General features: G+C 38.9%; 5 long non-coding RNA genes across 6 annotated transcripts; all 5 read right to left on the reverse strand.

Annotated features, from left to right (window-relative positions):
* Nucleotides 1-61: 61 nt before the first annotated feature.
* Nucleotides 62-3786, reverse strand: LOC125378541. Its single transcript, XR_007220270.1, has 3 exons — nt 3379-3786; nt 1275-1513; nt 62-389 (listed from the first exon to the last, which is right to left on the reverse strand). It is a non-coding gene; the product is annotated as an uncharacterized LOC125378541 (long non-coding RNA).
* Nucleotides 3787-3790: 4 nt separating this feature from the next.
* LOC125378540 lies at nt 3791-8715 on the reverse strand. Its single transcript, XR_007220269.1, has 4 exons — nt 8308-8715; nt 6204-6442; nt 5113-5312; nt 3791-4960 (listed from the first exon to the last, which is right to left on the reverse strand). It is a non-coding gene; the product is annotated as an uncharacterized LOC125378540 (long non-coding RNA).
* A 4-nt stretch (nt 8716-8719) lies between these two features.
* Nucleotides 8720-14115, reverse strand: LOC125378539. Its single transcript, XR_007220268.1, has 4 exons — nt 13248-14115; nt 11133-11371; nt 10042-10241; nt 8720-9889 (listed from the first exon to the last, which is right to left on the reverse strand). It is a non-coding gene; the product is annotated as an uncharacterized LOC125378539 (long non-coding RNA).
* Nucleotides 14116-14131: 16 nt separating this feature from the next.
* On the reverse strand, nt 14132-18736 carry LOC125378542. Of its 2 annotated transcripts, XR_007220272.1 has the most exons (4): nt 18162-18736; nt 16049-16287; nt 14957-15156; nt 14132-14804 (listed from the first exon to the last, which is right to left on the reverse strand). It is a non-coding gene; the product is annotated as an uncharacterized LOC125378542 (long non-coding RNA). The 2 variants fall into 2 exon arrangements; XR_007220271.1 differs by lacking the exon at nt 18162-18736 and having other exon boundaries at nt 16049-18105.
* A 26-nt stretch (nt 18737-18762) lies between these two features.
* Nucleotides 18763-23514, reverse strand: LOC125378543. Its single transcript, XR_007220273.1, has 4 exons — nt 23083-23514; nt 20970-21208; nt 19878-20077; nt 18763-19725 (listed from the first exon to the last, which is right to left on the reverse strand). It is a non-coding gene; the product is annotated as an uncharacterized LOC125378543 (long non-coding RNA).
* Nucleotides 23515-23921: the final 407 nt, after the last annotated feature.

Below are 23921 nucleotides of genomic sequence, written 5' to 3' on the forward strand. Positions count from 1 at the left end.
TGTTAGAGGAGGACGAGTACAAGTGTTTCCATATAACCTGAAAAAGAAATATCTTCAGGTAGTCAGGTATTACACAAAGACTAATCCGTTACTTTTGCAACAAAACAATAAACCAATTTACAAACCACACAATAACTGTCCTTCTTTTGTTAAATCGCAATTACAGAAAATGCAGTTAATTACATATACCTTTAGAAATTCAGCTTCGTTATGGAACTCTTCCATCTTTGGAACAAGTCCTTGTAATCTGGAACTTGGTGTAGGTCCATCTCGTAAGTGCATGATTGGCTTGTTTCTGCCTCTCAAGGGTGAGGTAGTCCCCTCCGCTGAGCACCTACTGTGATGGAGAACGGTCACTGAGGTCCTCACTGAAGCACTCCCAGTGGTATCTGAAATAAATTTCCACTGTATAAGTTTCAGAAACAATCTTTCATTAATCTTTTCATATGTGTAGGATATAAACTGCTCACAAAAAGTAGGGTATATTGAAATTAAAATCAATGGCACAAAGACAGTAATATAGATGCCTACAAAACATTTGTGTATGATTGAGGAAAAGCATAGGTCCGTCTGAGCAATGACCCACCAGATGCCCTTGCATCCAGGAAAATTGCACTCAAACGTACCAGGGGGTGGGGATGAGAAATCACATCTTGTGTCACACGTGCAAATGACAAAATCCACGTGCCTCACGGGCAAAAATGGGTGTTAAACATGGGTCTTGGACCAAGTTCATCCATCACTTCACCACTTTCCACAATGCGAAGGTTACGAGAAGACGAAAGATTGAGAGCAATTGGGATGATCCAAGCCGGAAGAAAGCATAGAAGCACAACTTTTGGGTTTCTACCCCTCATGAATTTTCCAGTGTCGACAAAATGAAATTGCAGCTTGATCAAAGTCATTACTTTCAAAACTGTTTCTTAACATCCTTATTTCCACATTATTATTGTTTCCCAATGAAAATTAAACATAATTCTGAAGCTTTTCGTCGTAACTTTTCAATATCCCCTACTTTGTGTGAGCAGTATAAATAGAAACATACTTTTAACAAATATATACATGTTTTTAAATATATAAATAATCTGAGACAACTGTTTGTTTGTTTTTTGTTATTTATCGCCACACTCAATCCACACAATTGGGATACGATGGCATGTATCAACCAAGTCAAGCTAGTCTGACCACCCGTTAGTCTCCTCTTACGACAAGCATAGTCGCTTTTGAAGGCCGCTTATTTACTAACAAAAGAAGTAAGTAAATAGAAATCATACCCTTTCAGTCTTCTTCTTTGTTTCCTGGACCGTCTTCAGTGGGTAGCACAGCACCAGCAGTGGGAGAAGTCCTCTTTTCAGACGAGAACCGTTACAGTATCTCAACAGCAGATGGCGGACAGGTGTGGCAACACCAAGCGGAACGTTAATTGAACGGTTAAGAGAGACTCGTGGGGTGGTCCGAGATATGTGGCTGATGTCAGAATCCGTTAATTACGTTGTGTATACACAATGCTAAGCTGAAAAACGAAATAAGAGGAAGAGTCAAAAGAAAAAGAATTCGTCAAATCACAACTGTATTCAGCTCTAATACCTGCAGATCCCGCGTTTCTGAGACACTCGACGTGCATCAACCATATATACAAGGCAAGTGTATGTATCAACTCTTAGAAAAACATTCAGAAGTGAAACGCATTGTGTGGAACAGAACGTTTGGGTGTAATACTTACTCCTTCAACTAATGATATTAGTCCCAAACATTGTGTTCTTCATAATAAAGAAGTTCATCAATTTTCGGCCTTACATGTATATCATCCGTGTAATAACCTAAATTCTACTTCAGGCTTCAGGCTCCAACCGACATGTATTTTCATAACCTTATATGAAATAGGGGCTGTATTGGCGACTGAGTATTTCAGGTATTGACCAAAATTCAGGTGATATACACAATTAGTCCTGCACCAATGACCGTGGAATATATTTATTTCATTTAAAAAAATAATCTAGTAATGCATACAAAAAGCAAGTCTAGCCACCTCAAGCTAGCCATCACGAATCTGACACACTGCTGAACGGAACAAAGGATTGATGTTGTGTTTTAAGTATATACGCCCTCTATTTAACTTAACTACATGTATAACTGTTGGTATGGAAGGTAATGCAGTTACATAATTGATCACTTCAGGAATCATCAAAGACAAGTGATTGTAAGTTACCTCAGAGGAAAGGATGTCCTTTTTTTTCTCCAACAGGATCAGGAAAATCACTTACTTTTGAATTAGCCCCATTCGTGTTTAAGAAACTTAATAACTCCAACCATGCTACTGTGACGGTTTTTTCACCCTGACACTGACATAATAATATTTGCAAGTCCAGAGACAGTTCTTGGAACACAGCCTGACTAAAGAGAAGATTTTGATGGCAATTTTCATTGATGAAGCACACTGCATTGCAAAATTGTAAGTATAAATGTTATATTTTGTATTTCGTTTTGTCTGTCAAGGCATGGCATGTTGAATTGAGAGAGCATGGATTTACGCATCTTTTGGCAATATCCCAGCAAAATCACGACGGGGACACCATAAATAGGCATGGAGAGCGAATGTTTTATGTACTAGGATGGTGTGCGTATCAATTACTGGTTTACAGGCTGCCTTCATATGGCTGCAATATTGCTGACTGCAGTATGAGATGACATTCACTCATTCACATGTTTTGTGATAAAACAAGTATAAATTCACAAAATATTCTTACTAACCACTATGAAACTGCACAATCTAAAGGTATAAAAATGTGCACTGATCACAAGTAGCTATAAAGTGTATACAATATCTAATTTGATATTCATCAAATCAAAGTTAAAGCACAAATATTAACATTTCAAAATGTGCATGTGTCACATTTATGAATACATACAATCACTTCTACAATCATCATGAACTTGATACTTGTTACTCTCAAACAAGGGTTAATTTTGTAAGTTTGGCCGCAGTCCCAGGTAGAGGCATTATGTAATATATGTTAATGCCCTTATGAAAAAGGAATGCATACATCCACTGTATTACATTACATTAGCTAAGTTAAAACACTAAAACACTAAAGTTGATCAGTTACAAAAAAATAATCATCTAACAACAATTGTTTTTGCATATGTTGATCTTATTCTTATAATAGGAGTTAAATTTCATAAAAGAAATCGGCCAATTTTCAAGCTAAAGTTTCAATTAAAGTTCAACATCAATCATGCATAACAACATACAGAATATGTATGAATGAGAAGGAAAACAGGGAAGTGTGTCAGAGTCCTTCATGGATCCAAATGGTTTCAAGAGGATGATAGTCCCTTGATAGTCCATTGCTCAACACCATTCAGCTTGGGACTTACAAAGTGTGGAAACCGTCATCCACTATGGTCCAGCCAATAATGTTGAGGATTATATTCAAGAGACAAGGACGGAGCAGGCAGGGATCCAGAAAAGCAGGCACATGCTCTTCTCATGAAATTTAGACAATGTCTCAGTGGCAGGCGGAATATTTCGGATGAAATGAAACAGTATGTCAGAACCAACGTATGTCGACGAGTTGAGCTTTACTGAAGTCATGAGTGCTATGGACAACTGTGCAATATCTTGCAAGTGTCTCTGTGACTGCAGAGACTCATGGACATGCAATTACCCCATGTAGTGAATGTAGATGTGATATTCTTGAGTTGTACAAAACTTCCCTTGACTCGAGTGATAGCTCATCATCTCACTCAGACTCAGAACATGAAGATCATGAAACATACAGTGATAAGGACTTTGCAACAGGGTCTCGTTTTAATCATGTGACACTGAATTACACATCGGGAAAAAAGGTTCAGATGTTATAGTATGTGCGGCTACTGAAGACTTTAAGACTTTCTGAAATCCAATTTTGGATGTCACTCAGCATGTTTTTGATTTCTCTGTGGCAGTGGCTTGTTGGCCTCATTGAATAGAGCTGCATAGGAATGGAATTGTTCTACAAGTTTAAGAACATCACCAAGAAGGATCAACAACTCCATGCCTTCCCGAACATTTCTTGCGGAATGCCAATTTGTCGTATTTTTGGCATAATTCTTCCATTGACAGCGCACTTCTGCTGACTTTGAGAATCGTCTTTTATCTGTGTACCTCCCCTTGTATGTGTGTACATCATCTTTGAAAGCCCTGTTGCAATGCTCCAAGTCAAGGTCGATGGGATGATTGGTGTCTTCTCTGCCTTGATGGTTGACTGTGCGGTTCCATATCAATCTATAAAGCCTGCCGTTCATATAGGAGAGCATATGCCTTTGCCTGTGTTTCAAAGGAGACCATATGCATACTTTGGACATTTGCTTGCCTTGTAGTATAAACAGAACCACTTTACTAGTCTCATCATGCCTGCCACCATCTCCCATGTGAATGGAATCGTTGTGATTTATTCGAAGAAGCCCAAGCATGAGAGACAGACGGGTGTACTGATAAATAGATGATCTTGATTCTGCTGAAGATGTGGAATCCTGATTGTTTTCAGCATTATATTCCGGATGCTTCGTGTTTGCGGAGAGCTTTTGGTCTCTGGTACAGTTTTCCACAGTACCTGCAGGCTAGTGTGTTTGATTTGGAGACCATGACCTGGCTGTTGAGGAACCTCCGGTAAGACGTGCTTGTCTACAAACTGTTTTGCTGCATGACCTAGAAAATAATCAATCATTTTATATGGATTGCCAACAGCACCCATGTAACTTGACGTTGGGACAGAAGTGAGGTGTTCCATTTGGAAGTAATGTAGTCCCCCAGTTACGATGTAGGCGGTGGTGACCTTGTCCATGAATTCAGAGCATGGGTAAAAGTTGTCATGAGGATCCTGAGTAACATTCACCGCATTTATTGTGCTCCTTTGCAGCATGCAGAGTGCCAAACAGACTTGTTAGAGGAGGACGAGTACAAGTGTTTCCATATAACCTGAAAAAGAAATATCTTCAGGTAGTCAGGTATTACACAAAGACCAATCCGTTACTTTTGCAACAAAACAATAAACCAATTTACAAACCACACAATAACTGTCCTTCTTTTGTTAAATCGCAATTACAGAAAATGCAGTTAATTACATATACCTTTAGAAATTCAGCTTCGTTATGGAACTCTTCCATCTTTGGAACAAGTCCTTGTAATCTGGAACTTGGTGTAGGTCCATCTCGTAAGTGCATGATTGGCTTGTTTCTGCCTCTCAAGGGTGAGGTAGTCCCCTCCGCTGAGCACCTACTGTGATGGAGAACGGTCACTGAGGTCCTCACTGAAGCACTCCCAGTGGTATCTGAAATAAATTTCCACTGTATAAGTTTCAGAAACAATCTTTCATTAATCTTTTCATATGTGTAGGATATAAACTGCTCACAAAAAGTAGGGTATATTGAAATTAAAATCAATGGCACAAAGACAGTAATATAGAGGCCTACAAAACATTTGTGTATGATTGAGGAAAAGCATAGGTCCGTCTGAGCAAGCCTCACAATGACCCACCAGATGCCCTTGCATCCAGGAAAATTGCACTCAAACGTACCAGGGGGTGGGGATGAGAAATCACATCTTGTGTCACACGTGCAAATGACAAAATCCACGTGCCTCACGGGCAAAAATGGGTGTTAACATGGGTCTTGGACCAAGTTCATCCATCACTTCACCACTTTCCACAATGCGAAGGTTATGAGAAGACGAAAGATTGAGAGCAATTGGGATGATCCAAGCCGGAAGAAAGCATAGAAGCACAACTTTTGGGTTTCTACCCCTCATGAACTTTCCAGTGTCGACAAAATGAAATTGCAGCTTGATCAAAGTCATTACTTTCAAAACTGTTTCTTAACATCCTTATTTCCACATTATTATTGTTTCCCAATGAAAATTAAACATAATTCTGAAGCTTTTCATCGTAACTTTTCAATATCCCCTACTTTGTGCGAGCAGTATAAATAGAAACATACTTTTAACAAATATATACATGTTTTTAAATATAAATAATCTGAGACAACTGTTTGTTTGTTTTTTGTTATTTATCGCCACACTCAATCCACACAATTGGGATACGATGGCATGTATCAACCAAGTCAAGCTAGTCTGACCACCCGTTAGTCTCCTCTTACGACAAGCATATTCGCTTTTGAAGGCCGCTTATTTACTAACAAAAGAAGTAAGTAAATAGAAATCATACCCTTTCAGTCTTCTTCTTTGTTTCCTGGACCGTCTTCAGTGGGTAGCACAGCACCAGCAGTGGGAGAAGTCCTCTTTTCAGACGAGAACCGTTACAGTATCTCAACAGCAGATGGCGGACAGGTGTGGCAACACCAAGCGGAACGTTAATTGAACGGTTAAGAGAGACTCGTGGGGTGGTCCGAGATATGTGGCTGATGTCAGAATCCGTTAATTACGTTGTGTATACACAATGCTAAGCTGAAAAACGAAATAAGAGGAAGAGTCAAAAGAAAAAGAATTCGTCAAATCACAACTGTATTCAGCTCTAATACCTGCAGATCCCGCGTTTCTGAGACACTCGACGTGCATCAACCATATATACAAGGCAAGTGTATGTATCAACTCTTAGAAAAACATTCAGAAGTGAAACGCATTGTGTGGAACAGAACGTTTGGGTGTAATACTTACTCCTTCAACTAATGATATTAGTCCCAAACATTGTGTTCTTCATAATAAAGAAGTTCATCAATTTTCGGCCTTACATGTATATCATCCGTGTAATAACCTAAATTCTACTTCAGGCTTCAGGCTCCAACCGACATGTATTTTCATAACCTTATATGAAATAGGGGCTGTATTGGCGACTGAGTATTTCAGGTATTGACCAAAATTCAGGTGATATACACAATTAGTCCTGCACCAATGACCGTGGAATATATTTATTTCATTTAAAAAAATAATCTAGTAATGCATACAAAAAGCAAGTCTAGCCACCTCAAGCTAGCCATCACGAATCTGACACACTGCTGAACGGAACAAAGGATTGATGTTGTGTTTTAAGTATATACGCCCTCTATTTAACTTAACTACATGTATAACTGTTGGTATGGAAGGTAATGCAGTTACATAATTGATCACTTCAGGAATCATCAAAGACAAGTGATTGTAAGTTACCTCAGAGGAAAGGATGTCCTTTTTTTTCTCCAACAGGATCAGGAAAATCACTTACTTTTGAATTAGCACCATTCGTGTTTAAGAAACTTAATAACTCCAACCATGCTACTGTGACGGTTTTTTCACCCTGACACTGACATAATAATATTTGCAAGTCCAGAGACAGTTCTTGGAACACAGCCTGACTAAAGAGAAGATTTTGATGGCAATTTTCATTGATGAAGCACACTGCATTGCAAAATTGTAAGTATAAATGTTATATTTTGTATTTCGTTTTGTCTGTCAAGGCATGGCATGTTGAATTGAGAGAGCATGGATTTACGCATCTTTTGGCAATATCCCAGCAAAATCACGACGGGGACACCATAAATAGGCATGGAGAGCGAATGTTTTATGTACTAGGATGGTGTGCGTATCAATTACTGGTTTACAGGCTGCCTTCATATGGCTGCAATATTGCTGACTGCAGTATGAGACGACATTCACTCATTCACATGTTTTGTGATAAAACAAGTATAAATTCACAAAATATTCTTACTAACCACTATGAAACTGCACAATCTAAAGGTATAAAAATGTGCACTGATCACAAGTAGCTATAAAGTGTATACAATATCTAATTTGATATTCATCAAATCAAAGTTAAAGCACAAATATTAACATTTCAAAATGTGCATGTGTCACATTTATGAATACATACAATCACTTCTACAATCATCATGAACTTGATACTTGTTACTCTCAAACAAGGGTTAATTTTGTAAGTTTGGCCGCAGTCCCAGGTAGAGGCATTATGTAATATATGTTAATGCCCTTATGAAAAAGGAATGCATACATCCACTGTATTACATTACATTAGCTAAGTTAAAACACTAAAACACTAAAGTTGATCAGTTACAAAAAAATAATCATCTAACAACAATTGTTTTTGCATATGTTGATCTTATTCTTATAATAGGAGTTAAATTTCATAAAAGAAATCGGCCAATTTTCAAGCTAAAGTTTCAATTAAAGTTCAACATCAATCATGCATAACAACATACAGAATATGTATGAATGAGAAGGAAAACAGGGAAGTGTGTCAGAGTCCTTCATGGATCCAAATGGTTTCAAGAGGATGATAGTCCCTTGATAGTCCATTGCTCAACACCATTCAGCTTGGGACTTACAAAGTGTGGAAACCGTCATCCACTATGGTCCAGCCAATAATGTTGAGGATTATATTCAAGAGACAAGGACGGAGCAGGCAGGGATCCAGAAAAGCAGGCACATGCTCTTCTCATGAAATTTAGACAATGTCTCAGTGGCAGGCGGAATATTTCGGATGAAATGAAACAGTATGTCAGAACCAACGTATGTCGACGAGTTGAGCTTTACTGAAGTCATGAGTGCTATGGACAACTGTGCAATATCTTGCAAGTGTCTCTGTGACTGCAGAGACTCATGGACATGCAATTACCCCATGTAGTGAATGTAGATGTGATATTCTTGAGTTGTACAAAACTTCCCTTGACTCGAGTGATAGCTCATCATCTCACTCAGACTCAGAACATGAAGATCATGAAACATACAGTGATAAGGACTTTGCAACAGGGTCTCGTTTTAATCATGTGACACTGAATTACACATCGGGAAAAAAGGTTCAGATGTTATAGTATGTGCGGCTACTGAAGACTTTAAGACTTTCTGAAATCCAATTTTGGATGTCACTCAGCATGTTTTTGATTTCTCTGTGGCAGTGGCTTGTTGGCCTCATTGAATAGAGCTGCATAGGAATGGAATTGTTCTACAAGTTTAAGAACATCACCAAGAAGGATCAACAACTCCATGCCTTCCCGAACATTTCTTGCGGAATGCCAATTTGTCGTATTTTTGGCATAATTCTTCCATTGACAGCGCACTTCTGCTGACTTTGAGAATCGTCTTTTATCTGTGTACCTCCCCTTGTATGTGTGTACATCATCTTTGAAAGCCCTGTTGCAATGCTCCAAGTCAAGGTCGATGGGATGATTGGTGTCTTCTCTGCCTTGATGGTTGACTGTGCGGTTCCATATCAATCTATAAAGCCTGCCGTTCATATAGGAGAGCATATGCCTTTGCCTGTGTTTCAAAGGAGACCATATGCATACTTTGGACATTTGCTTGCCTTGTAGTATAAACAGAACCACTTTACTAGTCTCATCATGCCTGCCACCATCTCCCATGTGAATGGAATCGTTGTGATTTATTCGAAGAAGCCCAAGCATGAGAGACAGACGGGTGTACTGATAAATAGATGATCTTGATTCTGCTGAAGATGTGGAATCCTGATTGTTTTCAGCATTATATTCCGGATGCTTCGTGTTTGCGGAGAGCTTTTGGTCTCTGGTACAGTTTTCCACAGTACCTGCAGGCTAGTGTGTTTGATTTGGAGACCATGACCTGGCTGTTGAGGAACCTCCGGTAAGATGTGCTTGTCTACAAACTGTTTTGCTGCATGACCTAGAAAATAATCAATCATTTTATATGGATTGCCAACAGCACCCATGTAACTTGACGTTGGGACAGAAGTGAGGTGTTCCATTTGGAAGTAATGTAGTCCCCCAGTTACGATGTAGGCGGTGGTGACCTTGTCCATGAATTCAGAGCATGGGTAAAAGTTGTCATGAGGATCCTGAGTAACATTCACCGCATTTATTGTGCTCCTTTGCAGCATGCAGAGTGCCAAACAGACTTGTTAGAGGAGGACGAGTACAAGTGTTTCCATATAACCTGAAAAAGAAATATCTTCAGGTAGTCAGGTATTACACAAAGACCAATCCGTTACTTTTGCAACAAAACAATAAACCAATTTACAAACCACACAATAACTGTCCTTCTTTTGTTAAATCGCAATTACAGAAAATGCAGTTAATTACATATACCTTTAGAAATTCAGCTTCGTTATGGAACTCTTCCATCTTTGGAACAAGTCCTTGTAATCTGGAACTTGGTGTAGGTCCATCTCGTAAGTGCATGATTGGCTTGTTTCTGCCTCTCAAGGGTGAGGTAGTCCCCTCCGCTGAGCACCTACTGTGATGGAGAACGGTCACTGAGGTCCTCACTGAAGCACTCCCAGTGGTATCTGAAATAAATTTCCACTGTATAAGTTTCAGAAACAATCTTTCATTAATCTTTTCATATGTGTAGGATATAAACTGCTCACAAAAAGTAGGGTATATTGAAATTAAAATCAATGGCACAAAGACAGTAATATAGAGGCCTACAAAACATTTGTGTATGATTGAGGAAAAGCATAGGTCCGTCTGAGCAAGCCTCACAATGACCCACCAGATGCCCTTGCATCCAGGAAAATTGCACTCAAACGTACCAGGGGGTGGGGATGAGAAATCACATCTTGTGTCACACGTGCAAATGACAAAATCCACGTGCCTCACGGGCAAAAATGGGTGTTAACATGGGTCTTGGACCAAGTTCATCCATCACTTCACCACTTTCCACAATGCGAAGGTTATGAGAAGACGAAAGATTGAGAGCAATTGGGATGATCCAAGCCGGAAGAAAGCATAGAAGCACAACTTTTGGGTTTCTACCCCTCATGAACTTTCCAGTGTCGACAAAATGAAATTGCAGCTTGATCAAAGTCATTACTTTCAAAACTGTTTCTTAACATCCTTATTTCCACATTATTATTGTTTCCCAATGAAAATTAAACATAATTCTGAAGCTTTTCATCGTAACTTTTCAATATCCCCTACTTTGTGCGAGCAGTATAAATAGAAACATACTTTTAACAAATATATACATGTTTTTAAATATAAATAATCTGAGACAAATGTTTGTTTGTTTTTTGTTATTTATCGCCACACTCAATCCACACAATTGGGATACGATGGCATGTATCAACCAAGTCAAGCTAGTCTGACCACCCGTTAGTCTCCTCTTACGACAAGCATATTCGCTTTTGAAGGCCGCTTATTTACTAACAAAAGAAGTAAGTAAATAGAAATCATACCCTTTCAGTCTTCTTCTTTGTTTCCTGGACCGTCTTCAGTGGGTAGCACAGCACCAGCAGTGGGAGAAGTCCTCTTTTCAGACGAGAACCGTTACAGTATCTCAACAGCAGATGGCGGACAGGTGTGGCAACACCAAGCGGAACGTTAATTGAACGGTTAAGAGAGACTCGTGGGGTGGTCCGAGATATGTGGCTGATGTCAGAATCCGTTAATTACGTTGTGTATACACAATGCTAAGCTGAAAAACGAAAAATAAGAGGAAGAGTCAAAAGAAAAAGAATTCGTCAAATCACAACTGTATTCAGCTCTAATACCTGCAGATCCCGCGTTTCTGAGACACTCGACGTGCATCAACCATATATACAAGGCAAGTGTATGTATCAACTCTTAGAAAAACATTCAGAAGTGAAACGCATTGTGTGGAACAGAACGTTTGGGTGTAATACTTACTCCTTCAACTAATGATATTAGTCCCAAACATTGTGTTCTTCATAATAAAGAAGTTCATCAATTTTCGGCCTTACATGTATATCATCCGTGTAATAACCTAAATTCTACTTCAGGCTTCAGGCTCCAACCGACATGTATTTTCATAACCTTATATGAAATAGGGGCTGTATTGGCGACTGAGTATTTCAGGTATTGACCAAAATTCAGGTGATATACACAATTAGTCCTGCACCAATGACCGTGGAATATATTTATTTCATTTAAAAAAATAATCTAGTAATGCATACAAAAAGCAAGTCTAGCCACCTCAAGCTAGCCATCACGAATCTGACACACTGCTGAACGGAACAAAGGATTGATGTTGTGTTTTAAGTATATACGCCCTCTATTTAACTTAACTACATGTATAACTGTTGGTATGGAAGGTAATGCAGTTACATAATTGATCACTTCAGGAATCATCAAAGACAAGTGATTGTAAGTTACCTCAGAGGAAAGGATGTCCTTTTTTTTCTCCAACAGGATCAGGAAAATCACTTACTTTTGAATTAGCACCATTCGTGTTTAAGAAACTTAATAACTCCAACCATGCTACTGTGACGGTTTTTTCACCCTGACACTGACATAATAATATTTGCAAGTCCAGAGACAGTTCTTGGAACACAGCCTGACTAAAGAGAAGATTTTGATGGCAATTTTCATTGATGAAGCACACTGCATTGCAAAATTGTAAGTATAAATGTTATATTTTGTATTTCGTTTTGTCTGTCAAGGCATGGCATGTTGAATTGAGAGAGCATGGATTTACGCATCTTTTGGCAATATCCCAGCAAAATCACGACGGGGACACCATAAATAGGCATGGAGAGCGAATGTTTTATGTACTAGGATGGTGTGCGTATCAATTACTGGTTTACAGGCTGCCTTCATATGGCTGCAATATTGCTGACTGCAGTATGAGACGACATTCACTCATTCACATGTTTTGTGATAAAACAAGTATAAATTCACAAAATATTCTTACTAACCACTATGAAACTGCACAATCTAAAGGTATAAAAATGTGCACTGATCACAAGTAGCTATAAAGTGTATACAATATCTAATTTGATATTCATCAAATCAAAGTTAAAGCACAAATATTAACATTTCAAAATGTGCATGTGTCACATTTATGAATACATACAATCACTTCTACAATCATCATGAACTTGATACTTGTTACTCTCAAACAAGGGTTAATTTTGTAAGTTTGGCCGCAGTCCCAGGTAGAGGCATTATGTAATATATGTTCATGCCCTTATGAAAAAGGAATGCATACATCCACTGTATTACATTACATTAGCTAAGTTAAAACACTAAAACACTAAAGTTGATCTTGTTGATCAGTTACAAAAAAATAATCATCTAACAACAATTGTTTTTGCATATGTTGATCTTATTCTTATAATAGGAGTTAAATTTCATAAAAGAAATCGGCCAATTTTCAAGCTAAAGTTTCAATTAAAGTTCAACATCAATCATGCATAACAACATACAGAATATGTATGAATGAGAAGGAAAACAGGGAAGTGTGTCAGAGTCCTTCATGGATCCAAATGGTTTCAAGAGGATGATAGTCCCTTGATAGTCCATTGCTCAACACCATTCAGCTTGGGACTTACAAAGTGTGGAAACCGTCATCCACTATGGTCCAGCCAATAATGTTGAGGATTATATTCAAGAGACAAGGACGGAGCAGGCAGGGATCCAGAAAAGCAGGCACATGCTCTTCTCATGAAATTTAGACAATGTCTCAGTGGCAGGCGGAATATTTCGGATGAAATGAAACAGTATGTCAGAACCAACGTATGTCGACGAGTTGAGCTTACTGAAGTCATGAGTGCTATGGACAACTGTGCCATATCTTGCAAGTGTCTCTGTGACTGCAGAGACTCATGGACATGCAATACCCCATGTAATGAATGTAGATGTGATATTCTTGAGTTGTACAAAACTTCCCTTGACTCGAGTGATAGCTCATCATCTCACTCAGACTCAGAACATGAAGATCATGAAACATACAGTGATAGCGACTTTGCAACAGGGTCTCGTTTTAATCATGTGACACTGAATTACACATCGGGAAAAAAGGTTCAGATGTTATAGTATGTGCGGCTACTGAAGACTTTAAGACTTTCTGAAATCCAATTTTGGATGTCACTCAGCATGTTCTTGAATTCTCTGTGGCAGTGGCTTGTTGGCCTCATTGAATAGAGCTGCATAGGAATGGAATTGTTCTACAAGTTTAAGAATATCACCAAGAAGGATCAACAACTCCATGCCTTCCCGAACTTTTCTTGCGGAATGCCAATTTGTCGTATTTTTGGCATAATTCTTCCATTGACAGCGCACTTCTGCTGACTTTGAGAATCGTCTTTTATCTGTGTACCTCCCCTTGTATGTGTGTACATCATCTTTGAAAGCCCTGTTGCAATGCTCCAAGTCAAGGTCGATGGGATGATTGGTGTCTTCTCTGCCTTGATGGTTGACTGTGCGTTTCCATATCAATCTATAAAGCCTGCCGTTCATATAGGAGAGCATATGCCTTTGCCTGTGTTTCAAAGGAGACATTTGCTTGCCTTATAAACAGAACCACTTTACTAGTCTCATCATGCCTGCCACCATCTCCCATGTGAATGGAATCGTTGTGATTTATTCGAAGAAGCCCAAGCATGAGCGACAGACGGGTGTACTGATAAATAGATGATCTTGATTCTGCTGAAGATGTGGAATCCTGATTGTTTTCAGCATTATATTCCGGATGCTTCGTGTTTGCGGAGAGCTTTTGGTCTCTGGTACAGTTTTCCACAGTACCTGCAGGCTAGTGTGTTTGATTTGGAGACCATGACCTGGCTGTTGAGGAACCTCCGGTAAGACGTGCTTGTCTACAAACTGTTTTGCTGCATGACCTAGAAAATAATCAATCATTTTATATGGATTGCCAACAGCACCCATGTAACTTGACGTTGGGACAGAAGTGAGGTGTTCCATTTGGAAGTAATGTAGTCCCCCAGTTACGATGTAGGCGGTGGTGACCTTGTCCATGAATTCAGAGCATGGGTAAAAGTTGTCATGAGGATCCTGAGTAACATTCACCGCATTTATTGTGCTCCTTTGCAGCATGCAGAGTGCCAAACAGACTTGTTAGAGGAGGACGAGTACAAGTGTTTCCATATAACCTGAATAAGAAATATCTTCAGGTAGTCAGGTATTACACAAAGACTAATCCGTTACTTTTGCAACAAAACAATAAACCAATTTACAAACCACACAATAACTGTCCTTCTTTTGTTAAATCGCAATTACAGAAAATGCAGTTAATTACATATACCTTTAGAAATTCAGCTTCGTTATGGAACTCTTCCATCTTTGGAACAAGTCCTTGTAATCTGGAACTTGGTGTAGGTCCATCTCGTAAGTGCATGATTGGCTTGTTTCTGCCTCTCAAGGGTGAGGTAGTCCCCTCCGCTGAGCACCTACTGTGATGGAGAACGGTCACTGAGGTCCTCACTGAAGCACTCCCAGTGGTATCTGAAATAAATTTCCACTGTATAAGTTTCAGAAACAATCTTTCATTAATCTTTTCATATGTGTAGGATATAAACTGCTCACAAAAAGTAGGGTATATTGAAATTAAAATCAATGGCACAAAGACAGTAATATAGAGGCCTACAAAACATTTGTGTATGATTGAGGAAAAGCATAGGTCCGTCTGAGCAAGCCTCACAATGACCCACCAGATGCCCTTGCATCCAGGAAAATTGCACTCAAACGTACCAGGGGGTGGGGATGAGAAATCACATCTTGTGTCACACGTGCAAATGACAAAATCCACGTGCCTCACGGGCAAAAATGGGTGTTAAACATGGGTCTTGGACCAAGTTCATCCATCACTTCACCACTTTCCACAATGCGAAGGTTACGAGAAGACGAAAGATTGAGAGCAATTGGGATGATCCAAGCCGGAAGAAAGCATAGAAGCACAACTTTTGGGTTTCTACCCCTCATGAATTTTCCAGTGTCGACAAAATGAAATTGCAGCTTGATCAAAGTCATTACTTTCAAAACTGTTTCTTAACATCCTTATTTCCACATTATTATTGTTTCCCAATGAAAATTAAACATAATTCTGAAGCTTTTCGTCGTAACTTTTCAATATCCCCTACTTTGTGTGAGCAGTATAAATAGAAACATACTTTTAACAAATATATACATGTTTTTAAATATAAATAATCTGAGACAACTGTTTGTTTGTTTTTTGTTATTTATCGCCACACTCAATCCACACAATTGGGATACGATGGCATGTATCAACCAAGTCAAGCTAGTCTGACCACCCGTTAGTCTCCTCTTACGACAAGCATAGTCGCTTTTGAAGGCCGCTTATTTACTAACAAAAGAAGTAAGTAAATAGAAATCATACCCTTTCAGTCTTCTTCTTTGTTTCCTGGACCGTCTTCAGAGGGTAGCACAGCACCAGCAGTGGGAGAAGTCCTCTTTTCAGACGAGAACCGTTACAGTATCTCAACAGCAGATGGCGGACAGGTGTGGCAACACCAAGCGGAACGTTAATTGAACGGTTAAGAGAGACTCGTGGGGTGGTCCGAGATATGTGGCTGATGTCAGAATCCGTTAATTACGTTGTGTATACACAATGCTAAGCTGAAAAACGAAATAAGAGGAAGAGTCAAAAGAAAAAGAATTCGTCAAATCACAACTGTATTCAGCTCTAATACCTGCAGATCCCGCGTTTCTGAGACACTCGACGTGCATCAACCATATATACAAGGCAAGTGTATGTATCAACTCTTAGAAAAACATTCAGAAGTGAAACGCATTGTGTGGAACAGAACGTTTGGGTGTAATACTTACTCCTTCAACTAATGATATTAGTCCCAAACATTGTGTTCTTCATAATAAAGAAGTTCATCAATTTTCGGCCTTACATGTATATCATCCGTGTAATAACCTAAATTCTACTTCAGGCTTCAGGCTCCAACCGACATGTATTTTCATAACCTTATATGAAATAGGGGCTGTATTGGCGACTGAGTATTTCAGGTATTGACCAAAATTCAGGTGATATACACAATTAGTCCTGCACCAATGACCGTGGAATATATTTATTTCATTTAAAAAAATAATCTAGTAATGCATACAAAAAGCAAGTCTAGCCACCTCAAGCTAGCCATCACGAATCTGACACACTGCTGAACGGAACAAAGGATTGATGTTGTGTTTTAAGTATATACGCCCTCTATTTAACTTAACTACATGTATAACTGTTGGTATGGAAGGTAATGCAGTTACATAATTGATCACTTCAGGAATCATCAAAGACAAGTGATTGTAAGTTACCTCAGAGGAAAGGATGTCCTTTTTTTTCTCCAACAGGATCAGGAAAATCACTTACTTTTGAATTAGCACCATTCGTGTTTAAGAAACTTAATAACTCCAACCATGCTACTGTGACGGTTTTTTCACCCTGACACTGACATAATAATATTTGCAAGTCCAGAGACAGTTCTTGGAACACAGCCTGACTAAAGAGAAGATTTTGATGGCAATTTTCATTGATGAAGCACACTGCATTGCAAAATTGTAAGTATAAATGTTATATTTTGTATTTCGTTTTGTCTGTCAAGGCATGGCATGTTGAATTGAGAGAGCATGGATTTACGCATCTTTTGGCAATATCCCAGCAAAATCACGACGGGGACACCATAAATAGGCATGGAGAGCGAATGTTTTATGTACTAGGATGGTGTGCGTATCAATTACTGGTTTACAGGCTGCCTTCATATGGCTGCAATATTGCTGACTGCAGTATGAGACGACATTCACTCATTCACATGTTTTGTGATAAAACAAGTATAAATTCACAAAATATTCTTACTAACCACTATGAAACTGCACAATCTAAAGGTATAAAAATGTGCACTGATCACAAGTAGCTATAAAGTGTATACAATATCTAATTTGATATTCATCAAATCAAAGTTAAAGCACAAATATTAACATTTCAAAATGTGCATGTGTCACATTTATGAATACATACAATCACTTCTACAATCATCATGAACTTGATACTTGTTACTCTCAAACAAGGGTTAATTTTGTAAGTTTGGCCGCAGTCCCAGGTAGAGGCATTATGTAATATATGTTCATGCCCTTATGAAAAAGGAATGCATACATCCACTGTATTACATTACATTAGCTAAGTTAAAACACTAAAACACTAAAGTTGATCTTGTTGATCAGTTACAAAAAAATAATCATCTAACAACAATTGTTTTTGCATATGTTGATCTTATTCTTATAATAGGAGTTAAATTTCATAAAAGAAATCGGCCAATTTTCAAGCTAAAGTTTCAATTAAAGTTCAACATCAATCATGCATAACAACATACAGAATATGTATGAATGAGAAGGAAAACAGGGAAGTGTGTCAGAGTCCTTCATGGATCCAAATGGTTTCAAGAGGATGATTGTCCCTTGATAGTCCATTGCTCAACACCATTCAGCTTGGGACTTACAAAGTGTGGAAACCGTCATCCACTATGGTCCAGCCAATAATGTTGAGGATTATATTCAAGAGACAAGGACGGAGCAGGCAGGGATCCAGAAAAGCAGGCACATGCTCTTCTCATGAAATTTAGACAATGTCTCAGTGGCAGGCGGAATATTTCGGATGAAATGAAACAGTATGTCAGAACCAACGTATGTCGACGAGTTGAGCTTACTGAAGTCATGAGTGCTATGGACAACTGTGCCATATCTTGCAAGTGTCTCTGTGACTGCAGAGACTCATGGACATGCAATACCCCATGTAATGAATGTAGATGTGATATTCTTGAGTTGTACAAAACTTCCCTTGACTCGAGTGATAGCTCATCATCTCACTCAGACTCAGAACATGAAGATCATGAAACATACAGTGATAGCGACTTTGCAACAGGGTCTCGTTTTAATCATGTGACACTGAATTACACATCGGGAAAAAAGGTTCAGATGTTATAGTATGTGCGGCTACTGAAGACTTTAAGACTTTCTGAAATCCAATTTTGGATGTCACTCAGCATGTTCTTGAATTCTCTGTGGCAGTGGCTTGTTGGCCTCATTGAACAGAGCTGCATAGGAATGGAATTGTTCTACAAGTTTAAGAATATCACCAAGAAGGATCAACAACTCCATGCCTTCCCGAACTTTTCTTGCGGAATGCCAATTTGTCGTATTTTTGGCATAATTCTTCCATTGACAGCGCACTTCTGCTGACTTTGAGAATCGTCTTTTATCTGTGTACCTCCCCTTGTATGTGTGTACATCATCTTTGAAAGCCCTGTTGCAATGCTCCAAGTCAAGGTCGATGGGATGATTGGTGTCTTCTCTGCCTTGATGGTTGACTGTGCGGTTCCATATCAATCTATAAAGCCTGCCGTTCATATAGGAGAGCATATGCCTTTGCCTGTGTTTCAAAGGAGACCATATGCATACTTTGGACATTTGCTTGCCTTGTAGTATAAACAGAACCACTTTACTAGTCTCATCATGCCTGCCACCATCTCCCATGTGAATGGAATCGTTGTGATTTATTCGAGAGACAGACGGGTGTACTGATAAAAAGATGATCTTGATTCTGCTGAAGATGTGGAATCCTGATTGTTTTCAGCATTATATTCCGGATGCTTCGTGTTTGCGGAGAGCTTTTGGTCTCTGGTACAGTTTTCCACAGTACCTGCAGGCTAGTGTGTTTGATTTGGAGACCATGACCTGGCTGTTGAGGAACCTCCGGTAAGACGTGCTTGTCTACAAACTGTTTTGCTGCATGACCTAGAAAATAATCAATCATTTTATATGGATTGCCAACAGCACCCATGTAACTTGACGTTGGGACAGAAGTGAGGTGTTCCATTTGGAAGTAATGTAGTCCCCCAGTTACGATGTAGGCGGTGGTGACCTTGTCCATGAATTCAGAGCATGGGTAAAAGTTGTCATGAGGATCCTGAGTAACATTCACCGCATTTATTGTGCTCCTTTGCAGCATGCAGAGTGCCAAACAGACTTGTTAGAGGAGGACGAGTACAAGTGTTTCCATATAACCTGAATAAGAAATATCTTCAGGTAGTCAGGTATTACACAAAGACTAATCCGTTACTTTTGCAACAAAACAATAAACCAATTTACAAACCACACAATAACTGTCCTTCTTTTGTTAAATCGCAATTACAGAAAATGCAGTTAATTACATATACCTTTAGAAATTCAGCTTCGTTATGGAACTCTTCCATCTTTGGAACAAGTCCTTGTAATCTGGAACTTGGTGTAGGTCCATCTCGTAAGTGCATGATTGGCTTGTTTCTGCCTCTCAAGGGTGAGGTAGTCCCCTCCGCTGAGCACCTACTGTGATGGAGAACGGTCACTGAGGTCCTCACTGAAGCACTCCCAGTGGTATCTGAAATAAATTTCCACTGTATAAGTTTCAGAAACAATCTTTCATTAATCTTTTCATATGTGTAGGATATAAACTGCTCACAAAAAGTAGGGTATATTGAAATTAAAATCAATGGCACAAAGACAGTAATATAGAGGCCTACAAAACATTTGTGTATGATTGAGGAAAAGCATAGGTCCGTCTGAGCAAGCCTCACAATGACCCACCAGATGCCCTTGCATCCAGGAAAATTGCACTCAAACGTACCAGGGGGTGGGGATGAGAAATCACATCTTGTGTCACACGTGCAAATGACAAAATCCACGTGCCTCACGGGCAAAAATGGGTGTTAAACATGGGTCTTGGACCAAGTTCATCCATCACTTCACCACTTTCCACAATGCGAAGGTTACGAGAAGACGAAAGATTGAGAGCAATTGGGATGATCCAAGCCGGAAGAAAGCATAGAAGCACAACTTTTGGGTTTCTACCCCTCATGAATTTTCCAGTGTCGACAAAATGAAATTGCAGCTTGATCAAAGTCATTACTTTCAAAACTGTTTCTTAACATCCTTATTTCCACATTATTATTGTTTCCCAATGAAAATTAAACATAATTCTGAAGCTTTTCGTCGTAACTTTTCAATATCCCCTACTTTGTGTGAGCAGTATAAATAGAAACGTACTTTTAACAAATATATACATGTTTTTAAATATAAATAATCGTAGACAACTGTTTGTTTGTTTTTTGTTATTTATCGCCACACTCAATCCACACAATTGGGATACGATGGCATGTATCAACCAAGTCAAGCTAGTCTGACCACCCGTTAGTCTCCTCTTACGACAAGCATAGTCGCTTTTGAAGGCCGCTTATTTACTAACAAAAGAAGTAAGTAAATAGAAATCATACCCTTTCAGTCTTCTTCTTTGTTTCCTGGACCGTCTTCAGTGGGTAGCACAGCACCAGCAGTGGGGGAAGTCCTCTTTTCAGACGAGAACCGTTACAGTATCTCAACAGCAGATGGCGGACAGGTGTGGCAACACCAAGCGGAACGTTAATTGAACGGTTAAGAGAGACTCGTGGGGTGGTCCGAGATATGTGGCTGATGTCAGAATCCGTTAATTACGTTGTGTATACACAATGCTAAGCTGAAAAACGAAATAAGAGGAAGAGTCAAAAGAAAAAGAATTCGTCAAATCACAACTGTATTCAGCTCTAATACCTGCAGATCCCGCGTTTCTGAGACACTCGACGTGCATCAACCATATATACAAGGCAAGTGTATGTATCAACTCTTAGAAAAACATTCAGAAGTGAAACGCATTGTGTGGAACAGAACGTTTGGGTGTAATACTTACTCCTTCAACTAATGATATTAGTCCCAAACATTGTGTTCTTCATAATAAAGAAGTTCATCAATTTTCGGCCTTACATGTATATCATCCGTGTAATAACCTAAGTTCTACTTCAGGCTTCAGGCTCCAACCGACATGTATTTTCATAACCTTATATGAAATAGGGGCTGTATTGGCGACTGAGTATTTCAGGTATTGACCAAAATTCAGGTGATATACACAATTAGTCCTGCACCAATGACCGTGGAATATATTTATTTCATTTAAAAAAATAATCTAGTAATGCATACAAAAAGCAAGTCTAGCCACCTCAAGCTAGCCATCACGAATCTGACACACTGCTGAACGGAACAAAGGATTGATGTTGTGTTTTAAGTATATACGCCCTCTATTTAACTTAACTACATGTATAACTGTTGGTATGGAAGGTAATGCAGTTACATAATTGATCACTTCAGGAATCATCAAAGACAAGTGATTGTAAGTTACCTCAGAGGAAAGGATGTCCTTTTTTTTCTCCAACAGGATCAGGAAAATCACTTACTTTTGAATTAGCACCATTCGTGTTTAAGAAACTTAATAACTCCAACCATGCTACTGTGACGGTTTTTTCACCCTGACACTGACATAATAATATTTGCAAGTCCAGAGACAGTTCTTGGAACACAGCCTGACTAAAGAGAAGATTTTGATGGCAATTTTCATTGATGAAGCACACTGCATTGCAAAATTGTAAGTATAAATGTTATATTTTGTATTTCGTTTTGTCTGTCAAGGCATGGCATGTTGAATTGAGAGAGCATGGATTTACGCATCTTTTGGCAATATCCCAGCAAAATCACGACGGGGACACCATAAATAGGCATGGAGAGCGAATGTTTTATGTACTAGGATGGTGTGCGTATCAATTACTGGTTTACAGGCTGCCTTCATATGGCTGCAATATTGCTGACTGCAGTATGAGACGACATTCACTCATTCACATGTTTTGTGATAAAACAAGTATAAATTCACAAAATATTCTTACTAACCACTATGAAACTGCACAATCTAAAGGTATAAAAATGTGCACTGATCACAAGTAGCTATAAAGTGTATACAATATCTAATTTGATATTCATCAAATCAAAGTTAAAGCACAAATATTAACATTTCAAAATGTGCATGTGTCACATTTATGAATACATACAATCACTTCTACAATCATCATGAACTTGATACTTGTTACTCTCAAACAAGGGTTAATTTTGTAAGTTTGGCCGCAGTCCCAGGTAGAGGCATTATGTAATATATGTTAATGCCCTTATGAAAAAGGAATGCATACATCCACTGTATTACATTACATTAGCTAAGTTAAAACACTAAAACACCAAAGTTGATCTTGTTGATCGGTTACAAAAAAATAATCATCTAACAACAATTGTTTTTGCATATGTTGATCTTATTCTTATAATAGGAGTTAAATTTCATAAAAGAAATCGGCCAATTTTCAAGCTAAAGTTTCAATTAAAGTTCAACATCAATCATGCATAACAACATACAGAATATGTATGAATGAGAAGGAAAACAGGGAAGTGTGTCAGAGTCCTTCATGGATCCAAATGGTTTCAAGAGGATGATAGTCCCTTGATAGTCCATTGCTCAACACCATTCAGCTTGGGACTTACAAAGTGTGGAAACCGTCATCCACTATGGTCCAGCCAATAATGTTGAGGATTATATTCAAGAGACAAGGACGGAGCAGGCAGGGATCCAGAAAAGCAGGCACATGCTCTTCTCATGAAATTTAGACAATGTCTCAGTGGCAGGCGGAATATTTCGGATGAAATGAAACAGTATGTCAGAACCAACGTATGTCGACGAGTTGAGCTTACTGAAGTCATGAGTGCTATGGACAACTGTGCCATATCTTGCAAGTGTCTCTGTGACTGCAGAGACTCATGGACATGCAATACCCCATGTAATGAATGTAGATGTGATATTCTTGAGTTGTACAAAACTTCCCTTGACTCGAGTGATAGCTCATCATCTCACTCAGACTCAGAACATGAAGATCATGAAACATACAGTGATAGCGACTTTGCAACAGGGTCTCGTTTTAATCATATGACACTGAATTACACATCGGGAAAAAAGGTTCAGATGTTATAGTATGTGCGGCTACTGAAGACTTTAAGACTTTCTGAAATCCAATTTTGGATGTCACTCAGCATGTTCTTGAATTCTCTGTGGCAGTGGCTTGTTGGCCTCATTGAATAGAGCTGCATAGGAATGGAATTGTTCTACAAGTTTAAGAATATCACCAAGAAGGATCAACAACTCCATGCCTTCCCGAACTTTTCTTGCGGAATGCCAATTTGTCGTATTTTTGGCATAATTCTTCCATTGACAGCGCACTTCTGCTGACTTTGAGAATCGTCTTTTATCTGTGTACCTCCCCTGGTATGTGTGTACATCATCTTTGAAAGCCCTGTTGCAATGCTCCAAGTCAAGGTCGATGGGATGA

Source organism: Haliotis rufescens, unplaced genomic scaffold, assembly GCF_023055435.1.
Source record: "Haliotis rufescens isolate VD_foot unplaced genomic scaffold, xgHalRufe1.0.p SCAF_124, whole genome shotgun sequence".
NCBI classification, from domain to species: Eukaryota; Metazoa; Mollusca; class Gastropoda; order Lepetellida; family Haliotidae; genus Haliotis; species Haliotis rufescens.